Source organism: Rhinichthys klamathensis, unplaced genomic scaffold, assembly GCF_029890125.1.
Source record: "Rhinichthys klamathensis goyatoka isolate OS25496 unplaced genomic scaffold, OSU_Roscu_1.1 h1tg000111l_1, whole genome shotgun sequence".
Classification (NCBI taxonomy): Eukaryota; Metazoa; Chordata; class Actinopteri; order Cypriniformes; family Leuciscidae; genus Rhinichthys; species Rhinichthys klamathensis.
In genome coordinates this window covers 6089755-6115375 of record NW_026606649.1, presented here as the reverse complement: position 1 = coordinate 6115375, position 25621 = coordinate 6089755, and the positions used below count along the sequence as shown (strand labels likewise).

Here is a 25621-nt window from a genome sequence, read left to right as displayed (position 1 = left end):
TGTCCGGCGCCTCAGGAGAGGGAAACAGTGCCCTACCAACGCTGTTTACAGTGGAGGTGGGCAGCTGTTGACCTCAACTGGGGATGTCGTCGGACGGTGGAAGGAATACTTCGAGGATCTCCTCAATCCCGCCGTCACGTCTTCTATTGAGGAAGCAGAGGCTGAGGGCTCAGAGGTGGACTCGTCCATCACCGTAGCTGAGGTCACCGAGGTAGTCAAGAAACTCCTCGGTGGCAAGGCACCGGGGGTGGATGAGATCCGCCCTGAGTACCTCAAGTCTCTGGATGTTGTGGGGCTGTCTTGGCTGACACGCCTCTGCAGCATCGCGTGGCGGTCGGGGACAGTGCCTCTGGGATGGCAGACCGGGGTGGTGGTCCCTCTTTTTAAGAAGGGGGACCGGAGGGTGTGTTCCAACTACAGGGGGATCACACTTCTCAGCCTCCCTGGGAAAGTCTATGCCAGGGTACTGGAGAGGAGAATACGGCCGATAGTGGAACCTCGGATTCAGGAGGAACAGTGCGGTTTTCGTCCAGGCCGTGGAACACTGGACCAGCTCTATACCCTCTACAGGGTGCTGGAGGGTTCATGGGAGTTTGCCCAACCAGTCCACATGTGCTTTGTGGATTTGGAGAAGGCATTCGACTGTGTCCCCCGAGGCAGCCTGTGGAGGGTGCTCCGGGAGTATGGGGTCCCGGGTCCTTTGCTAAGGGCTGTCCGGTCCCTGTATGACCGAAGCAGGAGCTTGGTTCGCATTGCCGGTAGTAAGTCAGACTTCTTCCCGGTGCATGTTGGACTCCGGCAGGGCTGCCCTTTGTCGCCGGTTCTGTTCATAATTTTTATGGACAGAATTTCTAGGCGCAGCCAGGGGCCGGAGGGTGTCAGGTTTGGGGACCACGCGATTTCGTCTCTGCTCTTTGCGGATGATGTTGTCGTGTTGGCCCCCTCACACCAGGACCTTCAGCATGCACTGGGACGGTTTGCAGCCGAGTGTGAAGCGGCTGGGATGAGAATCAGCGCCTCCAAATCCGAGGCCATGGTCCTCAGTCGGAAAAGGGCGGCTTGCTCACTTCAGGTTGGTGGAGAGATCCTTCCTCAAGTGGAGGAGTTTAAGTATCTTGGGGTTTTGTTCACGAGTGAGGGAAGGATGGAACGGGAGATTGACAGACGGATCGGTGCAGCTTCTGCAGTAATGCGGTCGATGTACCGGTCTGTTGTGGTGAAGAAAGAGCTGAGCCGTAAGGCAAAGCTCTCGATTTACCGGTCAATCTACGTTCCTACTCTCACCTATGGTCATGAGCTTTGGGTCATGACCGAAAGGACAAGATCCCGGATACAGGCGGCCGAAATGAGCTTTCTCCGCAGGGTGGCTGGGCGATCCCTTAGAGATAGGGTGAGAAGCTCGGTCACTCGGGAGGAGCTCAGAGTAGAGCCGCTGCTCCTCCACATCGAGAGGGGTCAGCTGAGGTGGCTCGGGCATCTGTTTCGGATGCCTCCTGGACGCCTTCCCGGGGAGGTGTTCCGGGCACGTCCCACTGGGAGGAGACCCCGGGGAAGACCTAGGACACGCTGGAGAGACTATGTCTCCCGGCTGGCCTGGGAACGCCTCGGTGTCCCCCCGGAAGAGCTGGAGGAAGTGTCCAGGGAGAGGGAAGTCTGGGCATCTCTGCTTAGACTGCTGCCCCCGCGACCCGGCCCCGGATAAGCGGAAGAAGATGGATGGATGGATGGATCTTTAAAACGGCTGTATGTATATTTCTTATTATTTGCCAATGCATTATGTTCTATGTTTAAACATCAAATTGCAGATAACTTAATGAAGCTGAGACACCCCATTGTCTGAGAAGGTTCTCTGTGTCCCACACCCATTTTCAATCTAAAATTGATGATGACCATTTGTTCTGGATGTGATCAACCCAAATGGTGAAGAAACAATATAACTTCACTTCCTTCATCTCTATGATAATTAAGCCATTTTGGGGATTTATTCTAAATCCATTGGAGCTTATTCTAAAATATATTTTGGAGTGGAATCTGGGTCGAGGCAGACTAATATTTCTTACAGTCCCCTCTCTGATGCTCTTGGCCCAAAAGAAGCATCACATCCACTCCCTTCTCACAGATTACACATCCCTTCTCTATCGGGCAGGTGCCCAGTGGCGGTGAAGCCCTGCCTTAGGTTGTCCCCCTCTGGCCACCGGAGAATCTTACCTGTCTTTGGGTCGACACCTCATAACACTGGTTACAGCTCCATCCGATTGGGCAGAATTATCAAAGAGACTCTTCTAAAATTTGGCTATGACTGGATTAACCCTGAAGGACCTAAGACTGTAGAACCTGATGAATATGTGCAGAGAGGACAATAAACATCTTGCCATGATGCACCCCTAGCAAGAGCTCTGGAAGATGCAACACTCCTAGTGGAGTGGACTCTAACCCCTAGAGGCGAAGCCATTCCGCATGCCTCATAGGACAAGCTGCTTAGTGACCGCATTACCTCTATTGTGGCCACCAAAACAGATAAGAAGCTGAGAGGATTTATGGTATTGGCCTGAGCGGTGGACATAGATCTTTAAAGCATGGACCTAACACGGACATAACAAATGCAGACTTTCTTGCTATTGCGTCTCATGAGGCAGAGGGAACAAAGCCTACAAAACCACTGGCTGAGCAGCCATGGATGGAACTTTTGTAATATAGTCCGGTCTAGTGTGCAGTATAGATTTGACATCACCTGGAGCAAAGTCTAGGCAGGAGGAGGCAATTGTAATAAGAGAACCTTATGAAACCCTCTGAAACTGACTCAAATGGCTCAAATGGAGCTTCTGCTACAGCACCAATGCTAACAGAACTCCCAACATAAACCCCTTCTAGATATACTGTATGTGGCTAGCTGAGATGGCGGTCACATAGACCTTTAGTGTAGATGAGGTCAACCCCGTTGACTAACTTTCTTGAAGGAACTCTAGCACTTAACCGACCGGGCAGTTGACTGGGTTCAAGTGGCGCTGCTCGCCGTTATACTAAAAGTCGCCATTTAACACTAGAACGGCCACGGCGGTCATTTTGACCGTTTTGAATTTTATATCTGCAATAACTTTGTTGAAAAAATAAATAAAATCCTGCTGGTACCTGACTTTTCCTAAAAGTGTCTGTATTTTCATTTAAAATGTTTTTAATATAAATTACACATAAGGCAAAAAAAATAAATGAACATATTTACCTATTTCGGCCATAGACGGTCATATTGACCGAACTGAATTTCGCGGTATTCTTTTGTTACATTTCTCGTGGTTGACCTTTGTCTATTAGGAAATAATCAGAAGATCCAATTGCAAAATGACAGATATGTTTATTGAGAGCTGGTCAGATGCTGGGAGAGTTAAGGTGTGTAAATGTCCGGTATGAAGCCCTTGGCAGCACAGGGACGCTGCGTGTAGAACCATGGAGTGCTGAACACGGGATAACACACGGAAAACGGATACAGGCAGGGAACAAACACGCAGGAAAAATCCACAATGATCTGACAAAGACTAGGCGACAACAGTGACACTAAAAAGGATCGAATCGCTGATCAGTTGCAGCTGGCGCGTTGATCAGAGCGGGCGTGCTGATCAGCTGGAATGATCAGCGACCATGCAGACACGCAAGCACACACACACACACACAACAAGACGAAAAAGGAGACAGCGAATTCATAAACCGTGACATTGTCTCTCTCATTGTCAAAAGAATATCTAAATAAGATACTTTTAGTTGTTATTATCTTGTTCTGAGTTATGTTGAATGGATATGGAAATATAGCTAGGCCTATCTGTTGTGAATATGCGTTAATTAGGCCTACGGGCTACTGATATTATTATTTATAAATGTATAATTCAACTTTTTTAAATGTACAGTTTGGTGTTGTTTTGTTTTTAAAAGATATCATAATACAATAAATGCATTAATCTCTCAATTGGGTATTTATCATTAAAGATATAGAGATTGCAATCTAACGGTCAAAATGACCGCTTGTGGCAGTTCTAGTAGTTATGGAATTCTGGGACTTCTAGTGTTAAGCGAATACAGCTTTCTGGTGGATGGGGCTCTAAAACTTAAAATCGTCTCAACAACCTCAGTAGAGAGACTGGAATCTATGAGCTGAGACCCTTCAGGGGCCAGACCCAAAGTTTCCAGATCTCAGGCCTGGGATGGTAGATCGACCCTTGCACTAGAGACAGAATATCTTTACAAACCGGAATCTTCCATGGAATGGCATCCAAGAGAGATATTAGGTCTGAGAACCATACTCCGGTGGAGTTGGTCCTGGCGCACCCTCGCTATCAGAAGCAAGCCATACTACATCTGCCTCGGCTACATCTGTATCATGGCAGCCAGCTCCTTAGCTGGAGGAGTGAATGTGAACCAGAGGGAACAGTGAGTCGTCTCCTCAGAGGCGAACAGCTCCTCTTCCGCTCGGCCATAACTCTGCCATATGGACTCCACTACTTGTGGATGGAGTCGCCATTCCCCGGGCCTCAGCCCCTGCCTCGACAGAATATCTGCCCCCAAAATTACATGCCCTTTGATGTAAACTGCTCTTAGTAACTTGCACTTCTCCTCTGCCTGGATCAGAATCTGCTGTGGCTGCCTGAAAAGGGGATATGAACGCAGACAGCCCTGGTGATTTATGTAAGAGACTACCAATGTGTTGTCTGTGTGGACTGACATATGATAGCTTATTTTAGGAGTGGGAGGAAGTGTTTCAAAGCTAGAAACTCTTCGATCATTTCAGACAATTTATGTCCTAATGAAGATAAAGGTCCCCCAAAACTCACTGGCTGGATGGCCATTGAGAACCTAGTGACCCTCGGGGACCGGGGGCCAGGGGCGAGGATTGCCATTCCAGAGGAGATCTGAGATCCTTTCTCCCCCGGGATGGCTGTGCCTGACCGCTCTTCCCGGCCCCCTTATCGCCTGTCTCCCATTTCTTATCTGCCAAATCTACCTGCACACTCCAAATCTAGAGCCACCTCGGCGACTGTGGTACCCGAACAACAGGGTGCAGGGGCTTGACTCTCGAAGAGAGCCAGGTGGGATCGGAGCTTGCAGAGAGTTAATTTCTCACAATGAGCACAGTCAGCCCCCTCAAGGACTGACCTTCTTTGCCCATACAAATCACACACATGTCATGAGTGTCGTCGGCCATAATATATCACGGGCGGGCAAGGCGTTACACACCTCCTAAACTTTTTTCCTGACATGTTGGAAACAAACTCTTTGTTCAACCCCCACATACAGGTAAAGCAAACACATGCTCACGCATACGACTTCTGAATACAAAGAAGCTGACGACACACTGGTGTGGCATCTTTTTAGATTTTTTATTGGTGCACTACGCTACGTCACTACGCCATCATGTTCAGCCGATCCTAGGTTGGCGTGAGTAAACGCATGCTTCAGACACCGGGTCACACGAAGCATCCACACAGCGTCAAGCCATGACGAAGCATTGAGTTCCACTCGAAAGGGAACTTGATTTTAGTTTCTCTTGTTTATAAATTGCAATATGATATTGATATAATCTCACCTTAATTTAAGCACAAATGTATGTAAAAAAAAATGTTGTTGAAAAATTTCACATAAAATCAAGTTTTATTTTTATAGAAAATTAATTTGTTAGAGAATGAGCATTAATTTCTATTTTTAGTTCCTCGTCCTACTTGCTGATCGCTTATTAATCTATTATAGCTAACGAGCAAACATGAAATATGAAATGTTTTTAAGTAGGCTACTTTATGTATAGAGATTGTTTGATAACACAAATTTCTAAATATAAATGTGGTTTTGAGTATTCCTCTTTAGAGTGTTATTTACTACTGTAACATAAAGTATGATCATGTCTTTTATTTACAGGCTTAAGTCTACCCACTATATGTACAGGTGCAGGTTTCCTACCTTTTTATTTTTGTCTCCTTATAGTTTACACAAACTTAAGGAGTCCTTATCAGAGAACATTCTGTCATTAAAGCAAAGGTGATAAATAGCCAAGTATTTCTGACTTATATAGGCCTACAAGAAATTTTTAAAATCATGTTATTTTTTTTATTTTTTTTAATTAAGTTTAACTGTTCACTTAACTTGTTAAACCATTTGTAATGTCGTTTTGATTTTGAAGTAAATATAAGAAACACCGCTAGGTGGCAATAGGTGTCGAGGGTACAGTTTATGCAATTTTACTTCAAACTTAACATGTTTATGGGATGATTCTAAAAACTTTTTGGATACTGCTGCAGCGTTGTTAAACTCATAGTTGCACACACATTACAATAAATGTGTTAGGCATTACTATAGATATAATGATGAAACAAATGCATGTATTACAGTTTTTCTCGATTGCTTAAACACATTTCTTGAACCTATGCCTCGTATTCTCAAAACAGTAAACACAAATCCATAACGTCTCACCCAATTCCCCAAACATCCTATTTTCAGGTCAAAATGAAGCTCTACACTCAAAACCATTCACTCTTGCTGAAAAACCAAACTTTGCCCTCAGACAGGACACACAAGCCCTCAGAAATACACACACTACAACATAGTCTTACACACTGGTGCTATAAATTCAAAACAACATTTCCAAAACTGGTAATTCATGTTGCTTGTGGTCCCCCGCCCTCCCTCCCCCCCATCTTTTTTTTCCCCCTCTCTCCTACTCGTACGTAAGATGTGTGTGAGCATCATATGACAGTAAAAGAGCACACACAAACCTTATTCAAATCTGGAATTGTATTGGAATGGTAAAGAGTGTTGGTATGCCTCCACTCAAGGATACAATATGATGAACAAGTCTAAGAATGTTCCACATATGGTTGAAATACCATCATTGGCCTAGAAAGATAACATTCTGGGAGTCAAGACTATAAAGGAGAAAGGATGCCCTCCCTTCACTGTCACACTCTGCAGCCGCTCTGTGTGACTGTACGACTGCTGGCCTTTTCTTGCAAGAACATAAACCTCATCAAAGACAATTGGAAATGTTTGTCTCTTATTCAGTGATAGAAATGTGTTTGCCACCACATCTCCCTGAAGGTTCTGATGATGGAGGCGACGGTGAAGCGACTCAAATTTGGCTGTACTCGTTGCCCAGCCTCCCTCACAGTCATACCATGGACAAGGACATGGCCAACTAAAGTGGCTTGAATTTCATCCAAGACTGCTTGTCTTCTTGCCCTTGCCCTTCCTCCTCCTCCTCCTCCGCCTCTTCCTCCTCCTCCTTCTTCTCCTCCTCTTCCTCCTCCTATTCCTCTTCCTCCTCCTGTTCCTCTTCCTCCTCCTCTTCCTCCTCCTTTTCCTCCGCCTCTTCCTCCTCCTCCTTCTTCTCCTCCTCCTCCTCCTCTTCCTCCTCCTATTCCTCTTCCTCCTCCTGTTCCTCTTCCTCCTCCTCTTCCTCTTCCTCTCCCTCCTCCTCTTCCTCTCCCTCCTCCTCCTCCTCTTCCTTTTCCTCCTCCTCATCCTCCTCATCTTCCTCCTCCTCCTCTTCCTCCTCCTCATCCTCCTCCTCTTCCTCTCCCTCCTCGACATATTGCTTAATTTCTCTGTGGATCCATTGTTCCAAAACTCAGTAAACTGATTGTATAACCTTTTATCTATCTATTGAAGGATCTGACTGATGTGTGTTCAATTTTGACTCTTAGTGTTTTCACCTGGGTAATTGTGTGCTAACTGAGCTGAAGCTGTGCTGACTTGAGTGAACAATTTTGAATGCTAGTGCTTTCTAAATGACCACGTGGTGTAGGCAATGAGAAATGAAGGGATTTGTGTGTAGAGTTTTGCTGTGACAGTTCAACAAATCTGACTAATGTGTCAAAACAGGGTAATAGTGTTCATAGTTCAGTGAAATGGGTGTGCTTTTTGATAAATGGCATTATGGTTTTGAAATTTTAGTTCAAAAGCCTGGTTATAGTGTTTAAGCAATCGAGAAAAACTGTAATAGTAACTGAGATTTTAATGTAATTTCTATCTTTTTAAGGAGAAGATTAGGGTACAATGGTTTTTATTATTATTATTATTATTATTATTATTATTTCTTTATTTCAGACCCATGGGTCCATATAAACATACAACATAAACAACCAAACACCAAACACAATTTAAAAGACATACAAGCTTTCTTTCCAATGCTTCCAAAAACAAGAAAAATACCTTGTATCACTCAATGCAATGTCATTTAAGACCCTAATAATACTATTTTTTGAAACACTCAATCTACATATTATAAAATTATACATACATTTTCTTAAAACAGCATTCAGCGTATGCACATTATTAACCACAAACATTTGGCTTGCACTTGACCACCTTGGGTGCTTAAGCAAAATTCTAAGTGCTTCATTGAATGCCACCTGAAGCTTTCTCATCTTTGCTTTAGAGTATTTACACCAAAGGTGGGCTGTATATAAAGAAGTACAATATGCCCTAAATAGAGTTATTTTAACCTCATCTGTACACATACAAAATTTACGAGCAAGCATATTAGCCTGCCCATACAGTTTACAGCACTGGCGCTGCACATCATCTTCATCATTTAAATCATTTATAATGATGTTTATGGTGCATCTCAATGTTTCCCGCACAGTGAAAATATGTGCAACATAATTCACAATGTACTGTATTTGATTGTATTTTTATTAATAAATGATACGGTAGGCCTATATGGAGGAATTAATTTCTTTCCCATTTGTAACAATGTTTTAGGGATTCCAAACTTTTAAATGGTAGCGTACATTAAGTTTGTTGTTGTTAATCACATAATTTGATTTAAAATGACAATGATCTTTCTTTCTTTCTTTCTTTCTTTCTTTCTTTCTTTCTTTCTTTCTTTCTTTCTTTCTTTCTTTCTTTCTTTCTTTCTTTCTTTCTTACTTTCTTTCTTTCTTTCTTTCTTTCTTTCTTTCTGTCTTTCTTTGATAGACTATTGAAAATAAATTACAGGACAACGGAGTAACCATTTTGTGTGTGTGTTCTCCATCATTTGACATTAACATCTTGACTTGAATTATAGAGACATGGTGTAATGTGATTTGAGTTTATTTCTGAGGTGTAGCTGGTGACCACTGGAATGTCAATTGTAGCCACATTCCTTAAACCCTTTAAGCAGATTTGATATTGGGGTATTATTGTTATTTTCCAAAGGTCACCCTCCATTTCAACATTTACTTAGACAATTTGCAGTTTATTCTTTAAAGACCCTTTTTTATTTTTATATTTCTCTTAAATTTTGTTACAGAAACTGAACAAAATGTATAGGCCCTGTGTCCCAATGGCATTGTAGAAAACATGAAGTGTTGGTGAGAGAAAGCTGCCAAATGTGTTGAAGTTTGCCTCTGCTTTTGTTAATTTCCCTGACCACAAATGTGTTCAGCAGCCATTGAAACACTACAAAAATGTTCATGTACAATTATATACTGTTTAGTGAACAGAATTAGAATACCGGTATGACTGTAATATTTCAGTTTTGTTGTTTACAAGCACAGTGATTAATTACAGTGGTTAATTAATTAATCACTTGTATATTTACAGGTAAATGATTAATGCTCCCATTGCTCCAATTTTGTAGTTCTATTTTTGAATAATTTGCTGCATAATTGTTTTATTGTTGTTTTAATCGATAGTATTAGTAGCTATTGAATGCAAGCGACTGTAAGTTATTATGAATAGATACTAAGAGCTTACACCATTATATCAGCTATCACAAAACTGGTGACTTAAAACGAAACAACTATTTAGCCTATTAATATTAAATCCACCACAATATGTTTTTTGTTTTTTTGGCATTATTGCAGTAATCTGTAAAAATGACCCAATCAATTTCAAATACAAATCTGAATAGCTACAGTCTTGTAACTGTAAGAAATGATTATTAAATCTTGACCAATTCTGTCAATATGTAGCCATGGTGCAGGCAGGGCTATTAAAAGAGCTTAAATCAAACAAAAGCATTTTGGTTTATTGCATTATAAAGAGTTTCAGTTTCGTCTATAGTAAAATAGGGGAGGGGCTATGAAGTAAACCATGGTCAAGAAGGACAATAGTTCTGATTGGACAGAGTCCATGTACCATCGGGAAGACAGCCACTCCTCTCACTACCGCGAAACGACGCGAAAATCTTAATAACCACGTGAATATTTAAGAGAACAAGTTCTTTCCACGCTTTTCACTTACCCGCATTCATGAGAAATGGGTTTATTTAATTTTTTTATGAAGGGATGTAATTTGGATATTTCCGCCGGGTGGTGCATTTCACGGATTTCCCGCAGAAATAATTTTCTGTAATATCTTGGCGAATTTATTTGAAAGACCTCACGGGACGAAACGGTATGTTTATGCATTTGCCAAGTTGGTGGAACATCTGAGTATGTTTCTACGAGGTGGATTGTGATTAGGGTCAATGGGGTTGAAGAAAAGAGATGATAATATAGTTCAGGGTGAGGGGTGTGTGATTGCATGGATCCTTTCGGTCAAGCTCGCTTATAAATGAGAATTCAGTTTATGTCGCCTATTCAACAGGCTGTCGATAGTAAGTCACTAAAGTCCTTAAATAACCCACATTTTAGGTCTAGTTTAATGTAAAGACGTCCAGATGAGCCAGTTATAAGTGCGAAGGAACAGTTTTTTGTTATTGGCACCCTTGTTTATTTTGCGCCTGCTTTCCCAAAAATACAGTTCAGTATGGAGATGGGCCATTTTTTGTAACCTTTTTCTTAATTTGGTGAACAGAACTCTTATATATTTTTTAATTATTATTTGAGCTAGACGTGTATGGTAGCTATTAAACCATTTCGACGTTGGAAAGTTCAATTAGCCTGTAAGCCTTTTCACGATTTTTAAGTTGTCTGTGCCCATGTTTTCTCAGGGAATAGCACAGAAAGGCGTTGAAGATTTCCCAAAACCTAAGGTAAGTTTTTCTTCTGTTGACTGGGTTGCCTTGTCGGTCCCACTGTGCTTTTAGAGTTGTTTGAATGGTCGTGTGGGCCTAGTAGCACTTGTTTATATCCAAAGTTTTTATTATGTAACTGGAAATGTTGTTTTCGATGGCTGTTTTGCTCACTTTATCAAACAATGTGAAAATACACTTTTTGTTTTTTAATTTAGGGGAAAATAATCAGTAGTCTATTTACGAATTCGTATAATAGGCCTACATATACAGGCAAAAGATATGTGTTAAAATAACTCGGGGCTTGACAAAGGTTGTTAAAATGCCACAAAGTCAAACTTCCTGTTTAGGTCGAGTGCTTTTTTGTCCATTGTGTCAGCACCCATACACACAAACACACATAGCATAGGCCTACACCATTGGCTGTGAGGGAACCAGGTCTGAACTTAATGTTGTGAGGATTGCGTATTGGAGTTCGTATAGCAGACATTTAGTTACTTAATTTATCTGTTTAATTTGTATTTACGTAGTTGTTTTTGTAACTTTCGTCTTGTTTCGTCACAGCAGATAGATGAGAATATTTGCTGGCTTTAGGCTAAATGTTGCATCACATTGATATGTTTTTAAAGTTTGTTATTATTATTATCTATGTTTGTCTATAAAGGCACTGCCCTGTTTATCTACTGTTGTTAAAGGTGTAGAAAAATCAAATATAGCTATAGACTTGAGCTGCTTGGTGCCGGCCTGCTTGTTTCTGTACAATACTTTATTCACTACAATAGCCTAGTCATTCTTTTAAAAAGATTATCACTGTGAATGTTTTAAAATATGGTGTAAAAGAGATTGAGCTTACCATTAATGCAAATCATTTGTTCTAACACATGCAGACATGCTTGAATAGCAAAGGTCACTTAACTACATAGAACACAACCACGTGAGCAGCTTTACATTCCTCCTATGCTGCCACCCTGCAGTAGTTTTTAGCATATGTGTTTGCAGATGCCTTTTCTATACTTTAAATACAAGTATGATTGTGATGAAAAAACTCTTTGGTGGGGACCAAAGGGAAAATTTATAAATCTCAAAAACCCATACAAAATTAACCATGATCAACATAATTTTGTGGAGCTTCAGTTTTTTTTTTCGTTTTTTTTTTTTGTCAGTCTAAAGTGAAAAACCCAAATAAACAGAACAGGCCTATCAAAATGTTTTTGCAAGTACTTATGTGTACAGTAACTTGCCAAGTTTTCGTTCTAGATTAAAGCATTCCATAAGTTGGAGAGGGAATTATTAGATTTTATTAGAGATTTTCATAAGAATAGTTTTTTTTTAATTTTGCTAATATACTGGGCCACCAAGAACAACATCATGCAAGTAGGCTATAACTAGATAGTATTAATAGAGATTCCCTGTTGTCTTCAAACAAAGAGAGGTGGGATGTGGGGCAAATAACATAATTAGAGTCCACTGTAATGGTAGGCTACTTGACATTTAACATTATGTGTACTTGAGTCATTTGTATAGGTTGCATTGTTGTACATGGTGTGTGGCCCACTTTTAGTTGCAGTGATGTGGCTGCTTTTTAGTAAATTCGATAAATGTTATACGTACATATTATACAAACGTATTATTATACCTTTTAATAGACACAACATGTATATTGGCAATTTGGCATCTTTGTGGTTTGTGGCAAGGGGTTTTGTGATTTTTTTTTTTTTTTTTACCGTATGTAACTCAGTGTTTTGAGAGTAAAATATTAAACCTCAAAAAATCAAAACTCAAGTTTAAATCAACTAAAAAAAATTATATTTGTCAATATTCGTTTAATTACTGAGGGGCCAGTCAGTTTTTCAAATGATACTATTTAAATTATACTTATTTTATTACGATAATTATTCTATAACAAAACATACATAAAATGTTATATATAATAATAAAATTAAACTATATCAATATTCTGTTTTAAATTAGTTTGATTGCAAACATTTTCAGTTTCTCAAATGTTTAAACTAATATACAATGTAAGTTCATGAAGAAAATAATGATAATAATGATTTAAATATTCCAACTGAGCGAAAAGGAAAACACATTAGGTATCAAATAGCAAATGTGATCAATATTATTATCATGGTTTTCCAACAGTAAATTTCGTATACTAAATCTTTGTGATTAGGAATCATTTATACATCCTGAACTCAGCATTGTTTGTATTTGAGGTTCTAACTGTTGATTTATAACTTATGTGTTGTTTAAATTGTTGCTCATTTGTTAACTCATTTGCTTACATTAGTTGATTCATTTGTTAACACGAACTAACCATGATCAATATATTTTTACAGCACCTAAAAATCATTTGTTCCTTTTATTTAATAAAAATACAGTTGTTCATTGTTTGTTCTTGTTAGTTCACAGTGCATTAATGTTTACAAATATATTATTAGAAATTGACATTATCTAAGATTAATAAATGCTGTAGAAGTATGGTTTATAGTTAGTTCATGTTAACTAAAGTCACTAAATAAAACCTTGTTGTAAAGTGTTACCAAATTGTGATTTGTCTGAATATGCACAATACATTTGAAAATGTGGCATTTGCTGCAATAATTTAATTGTGGTGTGGTGTCTTAAAACATGCTAGACCAGATTCAAAATGACCTAAGTCTGATTTGTAGATTCATCATGTGTTTATAAATAGTAAACTCATGATAAAACATTTTAACAACAGCTTTTAGAGTCTGTGTCAGCAACATTGACTGACAGAATCAGTCAATTTTTAATTTTATTTAATAAATACAACTATTTGATAAATAACATAAAAATTAAGGGAACAGAACATTAACATGTGCAGTTCTAAATTATAATTTAAATTCCATACAAGTGCAATGATTATTAAAGGTTGATAACAACGAAATATGTAGGCTACTTTAGGGTAGTCTTTGTAGTTTTGTGAAGCTGTTGATTGTTATGAGAAGAATTTATTATAGGTCTCAATTTCCAAACAATTTTGGATACATTTGTTTGTTTTTTTGGACCAAGTTGAAAAAAACTCTGACCAAATCTTTCTATACTTTTTGAAGAATTAAAATACTGTCATTATTTCATAAAGAATTAAAGCCCTCGGACTGAGTAGAGAGGGAGTTTTCTCTGTGTGTTTGTGCTAAAGTGCATTTTCGGCATTACTTCATTGAAACTTCATAGAGAGATACGGTATGGAGAAAGCGCTACTATGGTCAGTGGAAGTGGGCCAAGCCACCCGACTTGTGCGTGCGTGTGTGTGTGTGTGTGTGTGTGAGTAACCAGAGCTGAGCAGATCGGATGCCGCACTATGAACAGGACTTCAGTTCTGTCACCCTGTGTCATCTGATGCGCAGGAATCCTGTCACAGAACACATGTTGAATGTAGGTATCATGATTAGAACAGCAGATGAGAGTGTAAGAAACACAGAGTAATTTTATATTGGTTACATCAAATAACTGTTATAATATATGGGATGGTCAGTAATTGTTTTATTTTATGTATTATGGTCATCACTGGATGATACTTTTTTTTTAAGTTACACATTTTTGTCACATTTGTCTGTGTGTGGTATGTGGATTTAATTGTGGTTTTAAAGTCAACATGAAACACTTTCTATTGTCTTAATTCACATTCCTTGTCTTATTGTGCCTGACTCTTGTTTTGGGTTACGTTATTTTAGTGTCCTCCACTGGACTAGTTTTCCAGGGGGACGTTAGAGAAAATCGTGTTTCACAGACGTAGCCTACTTTGCGACTCGTCCGAATCTGCCATGTCTGTGTTTTTCTCACACAACCTCTGTAAAAATTCCAGAGTAAATTACCTACAGTTTTTCGCCGAATTTAGCGGTTCTCTGAGAAATCTAATCCCATCCGAAATGTGAATGTCTGTGATGTTGATGTTGTATTATCCTAACGCTTCTCCTCATGTGTTTACTGAGCTACCGTTTGCATACCACTCTTTAACATGTTTTTATAATATGAATGACGAAAAATATCCAACAAAAAAAGTGTATTATAAAATTAATAAATAGAACAAATTGCATGAAACTATGAAGACACTTAATATCAGTGTCAGGTAAGAATAAGATGCTTGTTTCGCTGCTCACTTATGTGGGTTTAGCCACTTCTATAAACTTGAATAGGGGTTTTATAATAAATTAAACTAAATTAAATAATAACTTAAGACATATATGTCATATGTAATGCACGCAAGCACAGCACATGACCTTCTTTAATGGCCACGTCTAGAAAACACACACTCCCATCTCTGTAATAAACACGGAGATGTTAGTCCCGTCCGAATCGGTACATGAAATCACAGACGTTGAGTGATTAAAAATTGTAACTCAAACGTTGTTTAGAAAAATGTATAATAATTACACTGTAACAAGGACACATAAAATAAAGTGTAATCATTTTCTTTCTTTCTAATCTTTTTCTTGCTCATCTTGTTAATAACATGTAATAACTTGTTCTTCCTCTGCTACAACACCATTTTCAGAGTAATTGTGATATTTATTTGAACACTCCTGAAATTGATTTTTAAAATCCCAATGAGATCTTTTATATTAGTGAAGCAGACTACTTGCATAAAATTCATGTAAATGTCAGTTGTCTTTTTATCTCCCAATAACATGTCTTGGAAAGATGATATTTAAATCCTTCAAGATCAAAGCTCTTTTGTTTTTATTGTGGGGGGCAAAAAAATGACGCAGTGTAATACAATGATGACAGAGATGTACAAATAAACGTTCCTGATGAATCATATTTCATACTCACATTTTAACATAATTTTTCTCAAACATGATGTATGGATAGTCAAGTAATCCGAAGTAGCTTCATTCCAGTAAGTATCCATCTTGAACTATTACTAACTACCAACAATATAAAATGTATTCTTACGTTTACTTTATAAAAATTAGTAAAGATTTCACAGCAAAAAGAGATGTGTACAACAACTTAAGGGTGTCACTTGCATGTGGGTGTAATAAAGTGCATAAAGGAGGAGTTGAGAAACAAAAACAGTCTTTAATAAATCCAAAACAGAAAACTCCGAAAATCGCTGGAGAATAACTTAAAGGTGCTCTATGGAACTTTTAGCGGCCTCTAGTGGTGATGTTTCAGATTGCAACAAGAGCGCTCGTGCTCGTGTGTGTGTGTGCGATCTCAGGAGCGAGCATTCACTACCGGCCACACGGAGACTTTTAACGCAACGGCGAAAGCATCACACAACATGCTGGAAACTCAAACTCCCACTGCAACGTTACAATAATAGGCTACTTTTATCAGCTTGACGTTGAACTAATGCTCCATGCTCGTACCATGATAACGTTACATTGACTGCATTTAGCCGACATGTGATGTTATCTAGCATAGCCTACGGCATTTCACTAACTATTCGTGTATCTTTCGCAATCAACAATGTCAACATAGGTGAATGTATAATAATGATAACGAAAACGGTTAGTGAACTAGACTGAACAATGTCAGTGTAACAGTAAGACAGTAGGAAGTAACATTACTGTACTGAACGTGTCTGGAAATGTTTATTATAAACAATATGATAGTGGGATGAATTACGTTATAGCGTAACGATCTATAACGTAGATCTAGTACATAAAACAAGTATCCTAAAGCACCTTTTCTTATCCTGGAACAGTCTTTTGTATTCATTCCATGTCTCATGTAGTTTACCTTGCTATTTCATTTGAGTTTACTAATAATTCAAAAGCTCTGCCTATGTTGATCCGTGTTTTCGTCCTGAGTCGATCAGAATCACGTTTGGCCTGACGAGCTTCAGCAGATAAAACTTTGTTTTGTTTTTTATATTTATGTGGAGTTAGTGTTGGAGTGTGTGTTGTGCTGGAGGCAGGTCGTTTTGGGGTGTTATCAGACTCCATGTCGTCAGCTGCAGTGCCGTCGGTCGCATAGACTGTATATAAGGAGAGAGGCTCGGGAGCGCGCATGCACGTCACATCCGATGGATTTCGGGGTAAATCCGACCCGGAGACTTCACATATAAATATGAATATTGGCCTTCAGAGGTAATAGCAAAACCCGACAAGTGGATCATTGTAATGTGTGATTACAACCCCTTCACACACAGGCAATAAAAAAAGGATTCATTTTAGAAGAAAAGTTCCATATAGCACCTTTAACACAACCACATTAACGATACCGGACAAAGAAAGTGAATGAACGGAGGGTTTAAATACAAATCGATAATCAACGTAACCAGAACAGCGTGCATAACTCAATCAAAAACCATGGAGACAAACTAGCAAAGGGAACACAGGCAAACAGGAACAGAACACAGTGAAAACAAAACCAAAACTGAACAAACAGATTACAAACGGGGGTTGCTTTTAGAATTATACTTTTCACAATTCACTTACTAACAATAAACTATCAGATGTCAGAATGCATGTAATAGATTGTGCACAACCGGTTTTTCAGCAAAGTGTTGTTAGGGTTAAACATTTTTTTTTTGAATATCCTGTTTAATTAATAAATATGTCATAACAATTCAGTTAAATGGCAGTTGAAGGTGAGCGGTGTTCTTGCATTGCCAGTACTTGTGATATGCCTGGACTCGTAGGACAGTACCTGAGCTTTGCTACACCAGTGGAAGGAGTACGGGGGTATTTAGAGATTAAACGAATAACCCATCTCCATTCATCCTTTCACTGTCTCTGTCCTTCTAGTTGATTCGTGCGCGAATCCATTAACAGCACTTGTGTCTGTTTTTAGATATTCTGCATGATGTTGATAGTCCATTGGTGTTCACAGTCTCTGTTTCTTTATCCGTGTCTATTTCTCTTTAAACACACATTGACTTGATCACATTTAAAGCCTTTGCCCCATACCTATGCTGAGGCAATGCTGATGACTTGGGGATGGTGCAGGAGTTGCTATGGTAACCCTATAGCTGGAGAGTGTAGAGGTATAGGCAGGTCGGTTGGGCTTTTGTTATGGATGGAGTGTGTGAGTGAGTGAGTCTAAAGCAGCACAATAGCCCACTGAGACCAGCTGACAGGAGAGGGAATTTACTGGGAAATGTTACTGTGATCTATAAGTACTGTGAGAAAGGTTGGGAAGCAGAAAAAAAGACGTGCTGTGAAAGTGAAGAGAGGAACACTCCCTGTTTGCTTATAGGTGTTGGCTGATCAACAGGTTTGGTAGCATGTGTAAGAAGGCACACATAGAAGAGTTGATTATAAAGCTTTATGCAAAAGAAATAATCGAACTATACTGTATATATGTATGAAACATTTATTGAAAACTTGTTAATTTATTTAATGAATTTTATCTTTTTATGAATTTAAATAAGAATATAGACTAATAATAAATATATTGTAGCCACAGGGCATATGCATAAAGTGTATTAAGCTTCATAACTATTATGTTTAATTTAATGTAATTTAATTCCTGCGGTCCTACAGGAGTCATTGTTCACAAATCTGACTACACAGAGTGATAGTCTGAATCACAAATAGCTCTTATTGGGGCCCATGAAGTCCATTATTATTATTTTTTTTAATTCCATTTTATCTATTTAATTTTTTCACAAAAATTTGTTATTTTACTGGATTTTGTTGTTTGTGGTTTAATTACATTTTAATAATCAGAAAGGATGTCAAATCAACTGAATTAAAAAAAAAACTTTAAAAATGTAATAATTTATTAACATTTGAACTAAAACAGTGAAATGTTATTTTTTTCAGAAATGCCTTTTTTTTCTGGATTCTGTTTTAATGATTTACACTCACCTAAAGGAATATTAGGAACACCTGTTCAATTTCTCATTAATGCAATTATCTAATCAACCAATCACATGCCAGTTGCTTCAATGCATTTAGGGGTGTGGTCCTGGTCAAGACAATCTCCTGAACTCCAAACTGAATGTCAGAATGGGAAAGAAAGGTGATTTAAGCAATTTTGAGCGTGGCATGGTTGTTGGTGCCAGACGGGCCGGTCTGAGTATTTCACAATCTGCTCAGTTACTGGGATTTTCACGCACAACCATTTCTAGGGTTTACAAAGAATGGTGTGAAAAGGGAAAAACATCCAGTATGCGGCAGTCCTGTGGGCGAAAATGCCTTGTTGATGCTAGAGGTCAGAGGAGAATGGGCCGACTGATTCAAGCTGATAGAAGAGCAACTTTGACTGAAATAACCACTCGTTACAACCGAGGTATGCAGCAAAGCATTTGTGAAGCCACAACACGAACAACCTTGAGGCGGATGGGCTACAACAGCAGAAGACCCCACCGGGTACCACTCATCTCCACTACAAATAGGAAAAAGAGGCTACAATTTGCAAGAGCTCACCAAAATTGGACAGTTGAAGACTGGAAAAATGTTGCCTGGTCTGATGAGTCTCGATTTCTGTTGAGACATTCAGATGGTAGAGTCAGAATTTGGCGTAAACAGAATGAGAACATGGATCCATCATGCCTTGTTACCACTGTGCAGGCTGGTGGTGGTGGTGTAATGGTGTGGGGGATGTTTTCTTGGCACACTTTAGGCCCCTTAGTGCCAATTGGGCATCGTTTAAATGCCACGGCCTACCTGAGCATTGTTTCTGATCATGTCCATCCCTTTATGGCCACCATGTACCCATCCTCTGATGGCTACTTCCAGCAGGATAATGCACCATGTCACAAAGCTCGAATCATTTCAAATTTGTTTCTTGAACATGACAATGAGTTGACTGTACTAAAATGGCCCCCACAGTCACCAGATCTCAACCCAATAGAGCATCTTTGGGATGTTGTGGAACGGGAGCTTCGTGCCCTGGATGTGCATCCCACAAATCTCCATCAACTGCAAGATGCTATCCTATCAATATGTGCCAACATTTCTAAAGAATGCTTTCAGCACCTTGTCGAATCAATGGCACGTAGAATTAAGGCAGTTCTGAAGGCGAAAGGGGGTCAAACACAGTATTAGTATGGTGTTCCTAATAATCCTTTAGGTGAGTGTAATTGTATTTTATTTAATACAAATGCATTATCAAAAGTGATGGTAAACAAAAGGAAGGTATACAACTAACAATTTAATATATATATATATATATATATATATATTTTTTTTTTACATGTAATCATGTAAATGTATTACTTTTTTACTTTATTTTTTGGAAAACAGTGCTGCACAAAAGAGGTTTACTGTGCATAAATTAATACATGGATGTAATATTGTGTGAAATATATTTAAAATGTTTAAAATTGATATTATTATTGTTGTTGTAGTTATTACTTTATAAACATTCTACTGTACAATAGTAATATACTTTGTATAGTGTATTTGACGATAGTTTTTATCAAATAAAATGCGGATGAAATCTCAGAGCAGCTCTGAAGATGAAGTCCTTATATAATAAGACTGCAAAAAAACTCCATGAGCATCAAGCTTGCTTGAGTATGTGTAGACAAAACTGCATCACTCTTTCATGCAGAGACACAGAACATGCAGTCTTCAGATTTCAATAACAGTCTTTTTGATCTATTCATCAAATTTAGCTAAATTCCATAACATTCCATGTTATCCAATAAATTCCATTTTTTATGACTGGATTCCGCAATTACGTCTGCATTTTTTTAATTAATCTTTTAAGCTCAAGATTGTCATCAAAATGTTACCAAATTCTTTACTAAACAAACTCACTGAACACTTAGCGAAATAACATCTGACTCTTACTGAACTTTAGGTCTTAGCTTTCAGTCATGTCCTACTCAAAATTGTCAAACATATTATCAAAATAAAATGATTACACGCGCGCACACACACACTAGGTCAGCTCTTTAGATGCTGAGCTACTGGATATGGATACACATGTAGCTGGTTTAAAAAATTGTGAAATGTAATTAAGATTGTTTGTGAACTTCATCAAAACTTAATTATTTTTGTTTTCATATTTTGTATGCTGAGTTGTAATCCGAAAAATGTACATAGTTTTAGTGGGAACCAATTATGCAGAATGTTGTTGTATATGGGGCACATATTGGTGACGCAACGATACCTCGTGCGATGTGCGAACAGCGCCATCTTTAGAAGCACATTTGCCGCTGACGGGGTCGGGTGTGCTCTCTCTCTCGCTCATTTGACGAGCGTGCTGCTTTCTCCGTGCTGTTATGAGCTGTATGAGACTGAGGGGGAGAGACGTGTATCCCACGAAAAAGAATATTAATTGTGCCCTGTATTTCTGCAGAATAAAGATCCTGAGACCTCTTCAATCGGCGTTGTCTTCATTGAACAGAAAATAAACACAACCAGAGTAAAACTGCTACACACACACAGTCACACACGCGCACTCACACACACACACACAGGTTAGATCTATATCTGATATTATTAAAACACATGAGTGGATTTCTAATTAGTCTCCATTGCAGTGCATACTGACATACAAATGGGGAAATCCTCATGTTTTTCTCCATAAAAAGCATATAATGTGTGTGTGCATTTGACATTGTCTACGGATGGTGTACGTGCTGGATTGTCTCTTTTTAACCCCTTCAGGAGGATTGTAGTGAGCTGAGTATAGCTATGTGTGCATATGTTTGGGGGGCAGGGGCTGTAACCACACTTAATAGAGGCCTTGCCTGTGTCTAATAATCCCAGAGTCCTCAGATTAAAGGATGACGTGTCTGCTGGTAGAGCGCTACATGGCTCAGACTCTGGCCACGTTGTGTCCTGCTGAGGGATTCCACCATACATGAATTGCTTGAGTACGTGGGCTTTGACAAGGCAAGAATGTGGAACACAGAGCATTGACATCACAAACTGTGGAACTCCGTCTTTTTCTCATTTAAGGAGGAATCTTGGTGGTTCGGTAGCAATGAATGAGTGGATGCTCTGGACAGAATCTGTGATTCCTGTAGCGATGAAGATCTAGAACTCAGTGCCACCTCTTCTGTGGTTCAAAGGCAGTACTAACTGACTTAGAAAAGACAAGGAGGGTTGTTGGGTAAACACTTCTCTTATATGACAACATTATCTAAAACGTTTTCGTCCTGTCACCATGATCACTGGACCAGCAGCACCAAGTTGGATAAAGGTATTATATACTCTACCGTTCATAGTTTTTTAATGTTTTTGAAAGAAGTCTCTTGTGCTCAACAAGGCTGCGTTTATTTGATCAAAAATGCAATAATAATACTGTGTATTCTTTTTTTATTATGGTTTTAATATAAAATGTCATTTATTCCTATGATGGCAAAACTGATTTTTCAGTATCATTACTCCAATATGTAGTGTCACATGATCCTTTTTGGAAATCCTTCTCATATGTCGATTTGATGCTCAAGAAACTTTTCCTAGCTGATCAATGTTCTTCTTCATCAGTGTTGAAAACAGTTTTTCTGCTTAATTGTTTTTGTAGGAACCATGATACACTACTATTCAAAGGTTTGGGGTAAGTAAAGTTTCAAATGTATTCATCAAGGATGCATTAAATTGATCAAAAGTGAGAGTAAAGACATTCATAATGTTACAAAAAAATCTATTTCAAATAAATACTGTTCTTTTGAACTTTTTATTAATCAAAGAATGTATCACGTTTTTCATCAAAAAGCAGTTCTCAACACTGATAAGAATAAGAAATATTTATTGAGCACCAAATAAGCATATTAGAATGAGCTTTGAAGGTTCATGTGACAGTGAAGACTGGAGTAAAGATGCTGAAAATTCAGCTTTGACATCACAGAAATAAATTAAAAAAAATTTTTTTTAATATATTTTAAAATAGAAAACAGTTGTTTTAAATTGTAACAATATTGCAGACTATTACAGTTTTCCTGTATTCTGGTCAAATATTTGCAGCATTTGTGAGCTTAACAGTCTTCTTTGGAAAATATAAAAACATCCTGATGATTCCTAACTTTTGACCGGTAGAGATGGGTAACAGTTGTTCTCTTTTTTTCACACATTTTTACACAGTCTAGTGTGTTTTAGAGTTTCTGTCTTCACTGTCTTGTTTTTTAATGAGGATGCGGAATGGGAGACTCATACATATGCAAATCAGGCACGCTGAGTATATTTATGCAGAAAGTATGACTCTCACATGTTGAAATATGGACGTGAGTCCTAAAACCGCATTTGCATCGCATACATCTTGAATGTGTTCCAAGTGGGATATAATTGGCAGTGCATCCTTAGGAGGAGGGGCATGGACATTAGGCTTGCCGCGATAGACGGTGTTGACGGTGTTACCGGTTTTAAGCCCCATCACCGGTGACATCACTTTCCCACCGTGACACCGCGATGTCTTGACTTTTTTAAAGTATTCGTTTTTGCTAAAATATTTATTTGAATTAATTAAAAATAATAATTATCAATTATTTAGTTCAGAAGAGAGCATACATTATAATTAAAAACTGAACTGCGCAGTGCGTGCCAAGAGCCAGTCACGTCACAGATCAGCAAGCATCAGGATTCCATTTAGCACGTGTGGAGATGAGAACGAGTCAAATTAAAGAAAAGCAAGATAATGGCGGAATGTGTAATTTATTTAGGCCTGTTTTATTTTCTTATTCGTTAATAAACGTTTTATGGTTCTTATTTGTTTGGGCCCACAGTTTGACGATTTTCAGCCTATGCATGGGGTTATTTTTATTCGTTCGTTATGCTAATAAAAGTTCTGTCTATAAATAAAAGTTTTATTATCAGCGAGCCGAGTTGTTGTTTTTTGTCCATTCAAGCAATTGACGCTGAATTGCCAATTGACGCTTATTTCGAAAGTGAAAGTATAACGCGCACGCATTTAAAAGCTATTTAACCCCCCCACCCCGCCCCCCACGGTGACACCGGGATTACCGGTGTTGTGACACGTCGATTAACCGGTGGGAAATTTTCCTCACCGCGGCAACCCTAATGGACATTAAAAGTTGTAGCTGAAATTCTAGTGTCCACAAAGGGGGTCTCTTCCAAGTAGCCTTTTACAAAAATTATGTAAGGATTTGTGTTATCTTTGTGATTTTGTTTTTGTCTTTATCTGCAGAATGATACACCTAATAGTCCTGGCATTTTTATTGTCAGAGTACAGATTTAAAGTTTTTTTTTGGCATGGGGCAGTGATTTCGGTGTATCTCTGTGCAAGTCTTAGAGGATTTGTTGATGCATTTAGTATTCCTCTGTTAGCTGCTCTTATTGATATCTGTCAGATTTATCCTAAAACTGCAGAATGTTACACAGAATCCTTCATGCATTTTAAATTGTTTACACAAGTTTAGACTGTGAATACAGACTTGCATATCTACTACCCATATGAAATGCACAAGGTTAGTTCACACCAATTAGACATTTACATGTATGCACTTTGCAAACACTTTTATCCAAAACAACTTTGCATTCAAGGTATACAATTGATCCAGTTCATACTAGTATTGTCACAAAACTGGAATTTCGATAGGATACCTTGACAAATACTTAAAAAAAATATATATATTCAATTCCATTTTTGATACCACGGGGAAAAACTGCCATATAGATACTGCCATGTCCCTTCAGTCCCTCAGCATCGCCCTGTCTAGTCGGCTCTTCGGCTCCACCCTGGTCTCCTCAACTAATTTGTTTATTATGCGTGCAGGGCAACCACCCGGTAGAGCATTACAAAAATCTAGCCTTGAGGTCGTAATTTAGATATATTTTTAAGATGGAAGAATGCGGTTTTACAGATGCTAGAAACGTGGCTTTCAAATGAAAGATTGGTATCAAAGAACACACCCAGGTTCCTAACCGACGATGAAGACTTGACAGAGCAGCCATCAATTGTTAGACAGTATTCTAGGTTAGTACGTGCGGAGGTTTTTGGTCCAATCATTACAAACTCTGTTTTTTCAGAATTAAGTAATAGGAAATTAATTACTGGTCATAAACAGTGACAGGGGGTTGCACGTTACTAAGCGACAAAGCGTCCGTTAAAGACGCAATTATGACAAAGTAGTCTATGTCCCAAAGCTTGCATACTCTTCTGCTTCACACTCAAAAGTATGTACTTTTTCTTATCAAAAACAGTACATACTTTCAGGACATAGTATAAGTAGGCGAATTGGGATGTAGCAAGTGATTTATCTTTTTCTTTTAGTTTTTTTTAAATTAACATTAATGACACAAACAGCTGCAGGTTTATTAGGCTGCTGTCACTTTAAGAGCTTATACATGGATCAATATACTGTTACACATGTGTTTTCTTTCCCAACTGTTTACGTTCACTTTAGACCTAACTGACTGTGTTTACGTGTACACTGGCCAAGATGGGCATTTTGACAGAACTGTGTATGTATTTGACCATTTAGGTGCAATAAGCCACAAAAAAGAACTCAATATGGTACTCTCGAGCTGTTTGAGAGGAGGATTTATGTGAGTGCACTTTGGATGTGAGCGTGGAACCTGCTGGAATGAGTGAATAATGACCAATACCTGCTATCCTGCGGCGAAATTCATGCCGTCACACCAACACTATTTAACCGGAGTGAATGAGACGAATCAGGCAGAGGAGGTGTTAACTCGCTGTCTGACAGAAGAGAGAGCAAGAAAGCATAGCTGGTATCAGTGTATCGATACACGGAAAATTTGTATTTTTAACAACACTGGTTCAAACTGTACATTCCCTGGAACTCAAACCCATAAACTTTGCATTGTTATGCTCTACTGTTTGTGCTACGGGAAAGTTCAGAAAATCTTT

The 25621-nt window shown here is 38.7% G+C and overlaps 1 protein-coding gene across 4 annotated transcripts in view; it reads left to right on the top strand.

Moving 5' to 3' along the window:
- Positions 1-10083: 10083 nt before the first annotated feature.
- The window catches only part of igf2bp2b (insulin-like growth factor 2 mRNA binding protein 2b), a 54114-nt gene continuing 38576 nt past the window's right edge, over positions 10084-25621 (top strand). The window contains exons 1-2 of one of the 4 annotated variants that reach the window (XM_056254330.1): positions 10084-10356; positions 10895-10936. The gene's annotated coding sequence lies outside the window, so the exon portion shown is untranslated. Of the gene's footprint in view, positions 10357-10894; positions 10937-21973; positions 21995-25621 lie in introns of those variants that run through there. The other 3 variants (XM_056254333.1, XM_056254331.1, XM_056254332.1) reach the window with 3 other exon arrangements.